Source organism: Mus pahari, chromosome 20, assembly GCF_900095145.1.
Source record: "Mus pahari chromosome 20, PAHARI_EIJ_v1.1, whole genome shotgun sequence".
Classification (NCBI taxonomy): domain Eukaryota; kingdom Metazoa; phylum Chordata; class Mammalia; order Rodentia; family Muridae; genus Mus; species Mus pahari.
Genome location: NC_034609.1, coordinates 13,690,426 through 13,703,452, shown reverse-complemented (window position 1 = coordinate 13,703,452; position 13,027 = coordinate 13,690,426).

Sequence of the window (13,027 nt, the reverse complement as noted above, 5' to 3'; positions counted from 1 at the left end):
GAGTGTCCACTTCAGTGTTTCGACTTCCTACCTTAATGAGTTAATATGAGACAAAAAAAGAGAAAACTAGCTTGATTTCTTTCCTTGCATACATCTTATCTCTATCGGTAGAAAATATCCATCATCCATTCCTGCACCAGAATCAGTCCCCCTTTGTCTTTAACAATATTGCCTGTCCAGGACAGGTAATCATCATCCTGTAAAATGACAGACGGGGCAAGGAGGTGCCATGTCTCAAGCCAATAAGAAAATGGGACAGGTCAGCAGGAGTGTTGTCCGATTGGCAGGATGTAGGTTGGGAATTATGCTATGGGGGAGGAGGCTTTCATCAGAAGTAAAGTCAGCAGGAAAGATGAAGCAAAGGAATAGACTCCCAGTGCTATCATTTCTGGATTAGATCAGGTACAAAGTCATTTACATTCCTGGGATTTACACTCACATTAGCCTAGATATACCTTTTAATAAACATTTTTCTTAGCCATCTTACATTGTACTTTTATTTTCTTAAACAACTTTAGAATTGTATTCACATAGGGAATCCTTTAAATCTGAAGAAGCCATTCTCCATGTACAAATTACCTGTGTGTATGTGTGAGTGTGTGTGTGTGTGTGTGTGTGTGTGTGTGTGTGTGTGTGTGTGTGTGATGCTTGTTGCTGTTTTGAGATCAGGACTTGTTATATTTCCTTGTCTGCTCTTGAACTTGTAGACTCCAAAGATCACAAATATATGCCCCCAAATCCAGCCTCACCACATGTAAACTGCTAAGCCTGTATTTCATTTATGGTAAAACTAAAGACTGTATATCCAATGTACTCACTTAAAAATTATTAGGAAGCCGGGCTTGGCGGCGCATGCCTTTAATCCCAGCACTTGGGAGGCAGAGGCAGGCGGATTTCTGAGTTCGAGGCCAGCATGGTCTACAGAGTGAGTTCCAGGTCAGCCAGGACTACACAGAGAAACCCTGTCTCGAGAAAAAAAAATATTAGGAAAAGCTTTTCAAATTTCTGTATTGTCAATCCATTTAGTCTCAATCATTTGAGACTCTATCTACTTCTCCCTCAATCCCTGGGACCTGCTTTTCAACCTAGAATTAATTCTTGATCATTGTTACATAGGGTTCTCAGTGAACAGATAGGATGACCTAAAGCCACAAAGTTCTACAAAGATCCATCTCAAAGACAAGGCAATGCAGACCCTGATTCTGGCTTGATGAAGGGACAGGTGGCAGAGTGATTAAATAATTCCTACCAAATAATGGGAAAACATATAATTCAGTGCAAATAAATACTTCCTCGTCTCCTCCCCAAAATGAACTTGAAATCATAGTGGGTGACATGAAAAGAGAGAGTAACCTGCAGATCCTGCCGCAGACACCTATGGTGACACCAACCTACGGTGACACCAACCTCAAGGGAACCTAATCTTGTCCTGAATGTAAAATTATGGTCATGTTCTGTTTCCAGATGTCAGTTTTACCATCTGTAAGGTTGGGTGGGAGAAGACTTCTCTAGATCATAGCAAAGAGACAAGGGCTTCTCTGCTTCCATGCTCACAATGGGCATAGCAAAATTCAACCCCTTCTGCAAACAGAGTCTGTCTTCTAGAGGGTCCCTGAGGAGTCACAGTTGGCAAATATTCTTATGAGTCTGAGAGGCAAACGAGTCTAGGAACGCTGGCTTTAATGAGATCAAAAATTAACACTCTCATTAAATCAGCAAGTAGAAATATGCCAGACTCACTAGTGATGTAGTGTACAGGGATAAATGTCCCTGGGTCATACCCAGCTGGGCCTGCCAGGAAAAGGTCCTGGAATATTCCTGTTCAGCAAGCATCCCTGGTGGCTCTGAGCCTGTAATGAGAACCAGCCAATAGTCTGCCAATGCAATCCGTGCCCATTGGGTGGTTTAGCATCTTCTCTAGATCTCCGCTGAAAATCTGGTCTGGCCATGTTGACCGCTTACGTGGTTGGATTTCTTCAAGAACACAGATTAGACTCCGACCCGCATAGAGAGGAAGAATCAGAGGGCCCATTTGGCACTGCCCACTGTGCTGCCTAAACTGTGGGATCGTGACTGCATTGCCTTGAGCCTGAAGAGAACCAACGGACGCTCGGTCCCCGTTCAACTGCTATTGAGAAACACGAGCAGAGAGAGAGAGAGAGAGATCAGAGTTCTCTGTGCAGAGGTGAACATCTGGAGAACAGTTTGCAGGACACCAATAGCAGAGATTCTCTGTCGCGGGATGATTCTGTGCCATGTGCAGTGGCATACTGGGTGGATTCTATCAGAAAGTTGGAAGGGAGAAACATATGTGCTCACAATGAGAGAATGTGGACAGCCACGATTGTCTCTGTCCTTTATACCCCCAGGTTCCACAGGATGTGAACAGCAGTTTCATGATGGCAATCGGAACGATGTTTGTCTTAGCTTTCACCAGTCCAAAGACTGCAGTCTGTAAGCTGCAGCAAACCCACATAGCTTTCAACCATTCACACATGGAATTGTTCTAGAACACTCCATGCCAACATGGAACATGATTAGAAATCTCACATTTCTATATGGATTCTTGAGATTTCACTTTCAAATTCCCATCTTGATCTTTGAAAAGACTTAACAGCAGTGGGCTGTATTTTAAGGCAGCCTGATTGACAAGGCTGAGTGGCAGGTTGTCCTTTGACATGAGCTCCTCTACCTCTGGTTCTGCCCTTGGCAAGCCCTTCAGTGCCGGGCCTGATCACCTAGACACTAGCATTTCTGAGCATCCTGCCCTAATCTCTTCAGAATTCTTTTACCAGGGTTACCTTGCAGGTCCACATCAACAAGCCAAGCAGGGTGGGCTGGACCAGCACACTGAGAAGCCATTGCACAGAGCAGAACAGCAAAGTCGGTGGATGACAGAGGGCATAGGGCATGCCCTGGATCAAAACTCTGTTCTCTCCTCCCCTGTCGCTTCAGTAATCAGATCCCCAGCCCCAGTCTGTTCTGGGGGAACGTATTCCCCAGCTTGGTTAGAATGTTTCTTGCTTTGTGGAGCCATAAAGGAATTGGATTTAGCCATGTTTGGCTTCCCCGTTCCCTTACTGACAGCACTATTTAATGGACAAACAGTTTGTTTTATTTATCTGACAGGGTTTCTTCGCATTGTTTAAGGTTATCGGGCCTCTCCCCTGCAGATCATATTACAGCTTGTGCTGGCTCGACCCTCAGCCGGGTTCACTCTAAATCAGATCCTTATCATTGCCTCGGTGATAAATAGAGGCCTGGGAGCCCACAGCCAGGTTATTTATTTAGTGCCTCTGTGGGTCATGTTTTATACAGGACCAGGGCTTCTTGTCAGGCCTTCGAGGATCCAGCTTAGGTTGCACTCGGGAACTAAAACCCAAAGCCCCTTAAATAATCTTAACTTAACAGCTGACGTTTTTTTATGAAATAAGTCTGTGCAAATGTGCGGCGGGTGGAAAGGGGACAGCAGAGGCAGAGAGCTGGAGGTACGTTTCAGTGTGGAAGCCTGGGTGTGGTGGGAGGACCAAGTTGAGAACCGAGGGCAAGCAGATGTGGGGGTGGGTTTCGCGATGGCTCGAGAGGAGAGGGGAGAAACCGGGCTTTGGCTTTGCGGTTTATTCCAAACCCATAAAGACTACTCTAGCTCCAAGTGGGGTTTGTCTTGGAGAAGATTTTAAAGGGAAAGGTGGGGTACTATGCCCCTCAAGGAGGTGAGCAAAGTACAGAGGGAAGAGGCTGAGGTCTTGCATGTCGGGGATTACATATGGAGGGGGAAGAGGAGTGGAGGTACTGTTTCAGAAGAGTACACAGAGAGGAACATATGGCTGGGCTGGAGACACAGAAGTGTCTGGCAGAAAGCCTCCTCTTCATCCTGTTCTTCAAAGGCAAGGTGCTCATGTCATATGTGAATGCCGGCACACAGCATCACTTCGGTGTCTGTGTCTCTGTGCACACAGTACATGTGCTGCTTTGCCGTGCTGCGTTTGACACGCAACTTTGTAAATTTGAAATTATCTTAGACCATTTCATGTTTTTTTGAATATACCAAGAAGAGGAGGAGAGAGGAAGGAGAAGGAAAAGAGGAAGAGGAGGAAGGGGCAGGAAGAGGAAGAGACGGCAGTAGTAATCGTACCGGTTGATTTCAACCTTCCAAGTCCTGAAATGGATGAAGAGCCCCTTTTCAAGAACTGTGCCTGGCCACCACTTCAGCTGGAATCTGAGAAGCAAGGCGGGAACCTGTTTGAAGGACCCTCCCCCCAAGTGCTTGCTATCTGAGAAAAAGCTCAGGAGACAATTTAACTTGATTACCCTTGCTTGGATGTAACCCCAGTGCTGCGCAAGGCGGCGTGTTGCGCAAAGTGGTACAAGTCCGCTTCTGGAGATGCAAATTCTGGCTGGTAAAAAGCCACATGAGCACACTAGTGCGTTACACACGGGCTTGAAGCATGGCTTTGTGATTGGAAGGGGTGCTCTGTGCCGCTGTCCTGGCACGGAACCTGCATGGAAGCTGATTGTTTGAAGGAAGCTGAGAAGAGTCATTCAGTGCATTGCATGAAAATACAGGGCAGGCAAAGCTATGTGTGAGGGTGGAGGACCTGACCCAGCACCCAGACGATGCTATAGCTTGGCTTGTTCAGCAGCAAGAATGAACGGAAGACATCTGCTATCTGAGGAAGATGGGTGGAACTTATGGCCACCAACATAGGGGGGGGGGGAAGCCATCACTGAAGCCATATGAAGTCAACTAGGAAGCAAAGAGAGCCTGGTATCCTTCATCCTTGTAAATCTCTAATAATGATGGTACTTGTGGTTTGCAAAATAATTAAGCCTTGTCAAGAAATGTTTCTATCATCTCTCTTAACTCTGTCTAGTAACTTACACAGCAGGGATGGGCCAGGCACTGTTCTAAACATTTTACAAGCATAGACTCCTGTACATTGCTTTATATTTCCATGAGATAAACTCTCATATGTCATCACTGTCTTGAGAATCAAGAAATTGTGCAGGTTAAGTAACTTACCTGAAGCCACATGAGAGTCAAATCCAGGCAGCCTGGCTCGAGCCCAGGGTCCTTCTCAAAAGCTCTGGCAGCAGGCAGAGACCACGTGTTTGGGATACATGGTTACCTTGCCTGGAGCCATGCTCAAAAGGGGCCTGTGCTGTTCTTTGTTGAGTTCCTCAGGGTCTGTCTTTGCCACTAACACCTGCATGCTTTCCTCGTCGTGTGTGACAATCACTATTTTACGATCTGCTGCGGACTTCCATCCATCTTTCTGTTTCTCACTTTTGCTCTGATAACATCCTTTCTCTGTACCTCACGTTCCTGACCGCTCATCCGGGCAGGTGTGACTCCTCGCATCCTGTTCCGGGGGTCCCTTGCCTCTTTCATTTTCTGGTTCCTGATCCCTGAATACTTTGAGCCTCCATGCAAAGCAGCATTGTCGCTGTCTAGCGAGACATGTAGATACCCAGTGGATGTGTGTTGCGAGAATGCATGGAGGGATAAACGACAACATGCCAGGACTAGGTGCCTGCTCTACTGGCGCCTGCTCCTGCTTGAGACAATATCCAGGCTCATTCTGTAGAAAGGAACAGCAGCCAGGAAAACAGAAGACGCTGAAGGAGCTTTCTCTGAAGCCCCATGAGAGTTACAGCACAGCATACGTCTCTTCTAACTACAGGGTTCAACCCCTGACCTTAAAACACACATTGCTTATACTCATATGGGGGAAAGACTGGTTAAAAAAAAAATGAAGATGCAAGTGAATAGAATCGTAATGTTGTCTATCTATAGTCCAAGAGGGGAATGGGGTTGGCTCGACTTAGGGCTCTGGAATTGGGTCCTTTTTAAATATACTTCATCTGAATAATAATGGCCACCATTAAGACAATAAATCTCATGTTTCATCTCATACACACAATCCAAATATTATTGAGATACATATTCATATAATTGTAAGTCACCAAAGTGGAAGGGGATCAGTGGAAGGAGTGGGGGACAAAATAAGATACCAGGAAGTGAAAGTGATTGAAGTACATTATAGACATGCATAAAGATGTCGCGATGGGATTTATTATAATGTATAATTAAACATATTCATAGAAAGAGGATTGCACCTACTAGCGAGTCTTACTATGCCCATGTGAGTGTACATGTGAAGAATAACAATATAGAAACAGAGACTGGACCACCATGCAAAGGAACACTGTGCTCACAGCAGCCCTAATCTGTTCTTCAAAAGCAGGGTGAAATCTAACTAAATTGTCCAAGTGATTGCCCAAGTCCTGACCTGAGAATGGCAAGGGTTGTCAACCCCAGCATGACACACTCGCTATAACTGGACAAGCTTTGCCTTTTGGACTTAAGGTAAGCACCGTGTGATGGGGTATGGGTGGCCTTTGGCCTTTGACATCAGCTGAGTCAACATTGCAACATATTATAAACTTATTAGAACGATTGTGATAGAAGAAACGCAAACCCATTTTAAGAACCAAAAACAAACCTATTACAGTCAATGTAGTGGATAATATGAATCATATTCTGAGTGAAGTCATCGCCCATGATTAAGTGAGTGTGTAGCATGTGATGCTGTGAAATGCTTGGCGCAATGCCCCTCGCTGCTCAAAGGGCTGCTCAACAATACTTGATAGTTGATTGATCTTACGAATAAGCACTTGAGAATATGATTCCATTTAATGGTTTTAAAATTACGTTTGTAGGTAGTCAACTTATGTGTTGTTCTCTAAATAGCGAAGAGGTGGAGGTCAATCTTACCAGTGGAAGATCTTGGGGTTATAAATAAGATGTGAGCCTCTTCTATTTGAGAAGCACTCTCAGAAAATGCCCATAGAGAAGAGAGATATCTTGTTGCTCATGGACAACTGCATTCAGTGTCCAAAGGAGAAACTGAGTTCCCAGGTGGCTCATGTAAGGAGCAAAGAAACCAGAGTATAAACCAGCTCTTGCCCATCACTGGCCGAGTCCTGAAGTTCTGAAGGTGTTGAATGCTCAGCACTTACGCTCTGTTCCAGCCTCTGGCACAGTTGTCCTGGTCACCAGAATGAGAAAGCTTTAGCAGGAGTGGGGACTGTCGTGGTGACATCAGAGGAGAACCAGCAAGCTTATGACATAATCAGTCATGCTTTGTGCACCAGAAATGGTCTCCATGTTATTTTCTAACATGGACTCTCATCGTGGAATATTGTCATTTCTCTCTGTCAACGTCGTAGAGCCTACTCCATAGTAAGCAATCAATAGTCTTTGAAAGAGGAGTCTGCCATTCAAGGGCCATTCAAATTCCACTCCCTTCAAGAAACACTCTGCAAGCTTTCCCAATGGTGGGAACATTGTGGACTATAGCTGTGGTCCTAGTTCTTCATTTCGTCTTGTTAAGAGAATGGTCTCCATGATCCTAACTTTCACTTGGCTCAGCGGCAACACTCTAGCCAATGTAAAGGTAGTGCGCTTCAGTAGGTTTTCCCATCATCAGAAACGATCAGTCTGATTTTCAGGTATCTATCAGCTTACAGATTGACATTAATAGAAACATTTGCGCAACCCACGTCATTGGTGCTCTCGTGGGTACAAACCCTACTAAAGTTGACCTCAGAAGGTCCTACAAACAGATCAATACACAGGAAGGAGAATCAGCATGTGGCACGAATGGGGGATTCTACTCTCCTGAAATGACTAACGTCCTGGTTCATTTTTTTGCCTTTGTAACTTATAATGAGCATGAGTTTGTGGGCTGTCGGCTCAGGAGGCTGGAGAGACCAATGCCAAGGATTGAAGGGATCTTCTGACTACATCATGCCAGGACAGAATTTGTGATCTCCCTACAAGCTGGGATTATAGGCATGCACCAGCAGTCTCTACTGAGTCTCACCCTTCAGCAGCACTGTTACAATGCCAAAGACAGTTCAACAGGGAATTTGAAGGGGATGAATAATCAATCGATAACAAAAGACAAGGCAAACATTGAAATACCACACTTGTACTTCTTCAATTTGGGGGGTAGGTTGCCTTATATTCCCAGACTGCTTCTCTTCCTAATAGACAAGGACACTCAAATAGCAGATCCTTCACACATCCCTGCTCAACCCTATGCAATGGCTCCTAAGTGATTTAGAATGAATGTCAACATCTTAGGTTATCCTGAGAATGTGATCTCTACCTCCCTCCGCAAGGCACATCTAAGAACGAGTGTTCATTGTATCTCCCCATTGCTGCCACAGTTCTTTCCAATTTTGGAGTGTAGTTTGCTCCACCCCAACACAAGTTCTCTGGCCACCAGTCTGCTCTGTTCTGAAGCACAGAGATGCTTCATGCTTGTTCCCCAGAACTCATCTTCATCACCTCTTCTGTCAGAAAGAACTTCTCAAGCTGCCTGCTGAGGGCAAGCCCTCTCCTACATTCATCAGAACTTTCCTGAGCTACATTTTCACCTTTGGTAGAATAGGGAAGCAACATCCCTGCCAAGCCAGAACCTATATTTTCTAAATCTCGCTCAGCATAATATAAACCTTGAGTAAAGGTCTCTTGAATGAATTACATGATTCAAATGAGCCATAAAACTCAAATCCAAGTGGACTGAGTCACTGAGTCACCTCCTTAAGGAGTCACCATGTTGCTCCCACAGGGACCATGTCTTAGCCCCCTTTTTCATGCCTTCTTTAAATGTTTGTACTCTGGAAAAATTAAAGGTCTATCTCTGTGGGGTTTTTCTCTGCAATCTCAAGTCCTGCATAATACCACAAAAAGATACACAAATATCACCCCTCCTCCCAGCCCTTGCATGTAACAGAGAAGCTACTGTGTGTGGGAAGCCAGCTGCCCAAACTAAGAGAGTTAGCATCTCTAGGCATATAGAAAGATTGGATTAACTCGCCTGTCCCTGTGAAGACATTAATATTGTTCTGTCACCAAGAAGCTGAAACACCTGATAAATCTCCATTTACAGGCAAATTTGTACATGCTAAGTGGAGTCATAATAATAGTGTTGTAATTCTTACTGGGCATGCTCAGAGTGGTAGAATATTTATAGTATCCTGTTCAATGTTACACACTTGGGGACACAAATTACAAACTCTTAGAGTTTGGGGGAAAGTTTATAAAAAGGGTGACAATGGAAATAAAATCTAATTTAGGGGAATTATGGTGGGAAATTACTCGACCAAATTAGAAATCATTTTTTATTCGCTTCACAGATGGTGTGCAGACAGACTAAAGAGAAAAGATAGATTTCTTACAAATGCAGCTAATGGACTGTCAGGTGTGCAGCCATTGGCAGTTTCTCCAGAGTTAAATTGGAGTGACAGGTGTCATAACCAGGAAAAAAAAAATCTCACTGCCCTCAGCAGCAAGCTTCCCTTTCCATCTGTGCATGGGGGACTCACCCCATGAGGTGACAGTTCATAACCAGATGTGCTTCACATGTCTGTGACCAGCAGGTCCCCACAGCTCATTCTTCTCATTCATGGCAGCAGCAGAAGTCACAGGGCAAACCCAAACACATCAGCATTTTTCAAACTTGCGCCCTGACCCACCACATTAGAAAACCTGAGGTCAAGGGACAGGAAGTATACTCTACTGTGATGGGGACAAAGCAAAGCTGTAGTTCTAACAAGCCATACTGAAATGCCTAAATCCATCTGGCTGCTCTTAGAAAACAACATAAGCTGGCTGACTTAGATACAATAGAAACCATTTCCCACATTTGTTGGGGCTACCATGTTCAAGGCCAATTCACCATCTACTTTGTGGCCTGCATACAGTTCCCTCTTGCACTGAGTCAAAGGGACAATGGCTAATCCTCTGGTTCTTTAATAGGAGCACAGCTTTCATTTAGGAAGGCGCTGTCCCTGTGGCCTCATCATCTCACAGGTTCCTCAATCCTTAATGTCACTGACTTAAGGATCAGGAATTTTCAACACAAAAAATTGTGTAAGCATAAACATTCAGACCATTTCATGGGGAATAATTGTGCAATCAAAAATTAAGTGTATTATAGAGGGTTGGAATTCTTCAAGCAGTGATACACATTTTTATGTGTTTTGTTGGTTTTGGTTTTGTTTTCTATAGTCACACACACACACACACACACACACACACACACACACACACACACACACAAAATGAGGTGGAGTGAGAATTGTAGCCATCTTCTCTATCCAGTACTGGTAACAATGGCAGTCTCCCACTGGGGAACTTTGTTTTCTTCGATCTAATACAAGTGAGGCCCATCTTACGTCTATTTTTCAGGGAAAAACAAACAAACAAACAAACAGATGTAAAGCTCAGAACCAGAGTGAGCCATCCTTTTGTCCATTCTGATTAGCTCAGGGGTAATCATGTGACTTACTACCAGCCAATGAGAGCAAAGCCTGGGTCTTTAACCTGCAACTGCATAGCCCAGAAGTTTGGTGACATCTCTGTGGTAAACCATCTCATGGGAGGCCTTTGCTTTTTCGTGTTGAGCCCTGATTTTCAGAGCATTCTAACCCTATTGCCCAGATAAGCATCAGTTTCTAAGATAGGATGATTTGCCCCCTTATTGGAGCCTACCAAAGTCTATCAGTGAGTAACTTCCTACGGTCTTAACTCTGGAACTCAGAAAGCTGAATAATCATCTCAAAAGCCTCATTATCGTCATAGCAACATAGTTAAATTATAATGCTCTAAAATATTTTAATGCCACAATTTAAATAGAAGCCGGAGATGTTTTTTAAATGCATTAAGAACCAAACCAAACGTAGATTCCAAGACAAGTAAATTAAATGCATAAGTGCTAACATTATTTTATGCCGGATAGTAAGAAATATGAGTAGGTTGATAAAAAGATTGAGTATTTTTCTGTAATTGACTTTCCTGCTGCTCCAATTAATAGTGAATTTATTATGGGTTCTGCACGGTGCTTGGAACACCGAATCTTCTGTCTTGAAACCTCAGGGCAGATAAACATTTTAGGTGATTAAAAAAAAAAAAAAAAAGGCACATTTAGAAAATGATATTCTGGGAGCCTGCGGGAAGCTATCCATGCCATTCTTCACAAGTTCATTATGGAAGATGAATAAATGTCGAATTAACTTTGCTTCCTCTCATAAATGGCGGAAATGGAGAGGACAAACGCAAACAGTGAGGCGTGACTTGTTCTCCCTCAGCTTATGACTTCCGTCACAAGCAAAGGAGGCTGGCTCTCCACAAAACTGTGGGGTCATATCTTCACCTAGGCTTCTGTAGTGTGAAGGGCAGAGAGAGGCAGAAGAGGGAAAAGAATAGCCCCGAGGTCTCTCTCTACTTGCCCCCCACGACTCCCGAATTCTAGGCCCTTCCTGCTCAACCTGGAAAATTTGAGTCTTCAAAAAGTCAAACCCATGGAATGCCCTGCTTGACCCTCACTTTCACTGCACAACCTGTCGCTGTTTCCTAAGGACTAGTTTCATTCCCCCTCATTAGCATCTCTGTGGGTAAACCAGCCCACCTGCCAGAGGCTGAAAACCCACCAGTGTTTCTCTGAGGGAACCCAACCCTCTGAGACTAATGGAGGACAGGATGCTAGTTTTCTCCTAAGCCTACCCAGGAGGGCAGATGCCACCACAGGAGGTAAAAGGAAGGAAGTGACAACAAGGTACCTTCTTAGGGCCCTGCTTCCTCCGAAAGCACCCTCCTTCCTCACTTCTGCAAAGCAAGTCTTAAGACTCAAGTCACACAGTAAGGAATGCCAAGAGGGAAAGGTGAAGAATTGGAGTTTTAATTCAATCTGCAGCCTCTACTTTCAAATGCATCCCTAAGCTGATGTGTTCATTCATTATAAACTGTGTAGCAAATATAGCAACATATATTTGCAAAGAACCAAATATATGTGGTTCTCCAGGTGTATGGAGGTGGAAGACACATGAGGTGGGGTCCTGTCATGTGACAACAGTGAACTGGTAAAGCAAATAAAAGCAATTTCAGCACTCCTATAGCCCCCATAAAGTAATTGAATTAGTGAGATGTGAAGAGGGAGGGGCAGATTTGGAGAGTGAGTGGTCAGAAAATCCCATCTCCCATTCGGTTTGAATACCAGACTCACATAAGCAGCCAGGTCTTGGACGTGCTAATATGTACTGGCTACTAGATGCTAGTTCAAGCTGGAGGCCAGTGGGGAAATGGATAATGTGTCCAGCTACAGAAGGAAGGTTCTAAGTGTTAGTTCTGGCATATATTGATTAAGCTTAAAAAATAAAAACCTATTAAAGGTCCTTTTCATTATCCGATGTCTTATAACTACAACATGTTTTCCCAGCTTTTTGTGTAAGTTCAGTCTCAAAGTATATCTTGCCAATAAGCTGGGTATAAATTAGACATCAAGACACCGGCTTTGATGACACTGAAACACCTGAAAAAAGGGTGTCCGAAAGTACGTGAGCTAAATATGGCTTGTCCCCACCAGTTAATGCTTAATCCACAGTGTGATACTAATATGCAGTGGGAGCTTTAAGAGAAATAATGACGTCTGGAGAACACCAACTTCAGGAGGAATTCATGGAGGTCATCAGTGGTGGGTTAATTCCTCTTAAATGCAAGTTGTTCAAGGGGGAAAAAAAGAACCTGTTTTCTATATGAAAATCTTTCCCTCCCTCCCTCTCTCCAGTGCTGTACTATACCATTTACCCTGTTTTTATACAAGAAGCCTTTGTTAGATGTAAGCACCATGCTGTTTGGGTTCTCCAACCACCATAATCTGGAGCCAAGTAAACCTCTGTATATATTATTCATTATCAGATATTCTATTATTGCACAAAAATGGATCAAGATTTGGGGGAATTGAATTCGTTGTCAAGTAGATATCCCAGAGTAGGGTGGTATGGGGGGGGAGGGGGCTCCCAATAGGGGAGGAATTTGGTCTGAGAGGGGAAGAAGGAGGGGGCTGTGATCAGGATTTCAAATGAATTTTAAAAATAATAAATTATTGGGGGAAAAGGAAGTTCTCTTGTCTCCCATGATTCTAGCTTGAGTGGAGGATGAGAATGAGGAGGAGGA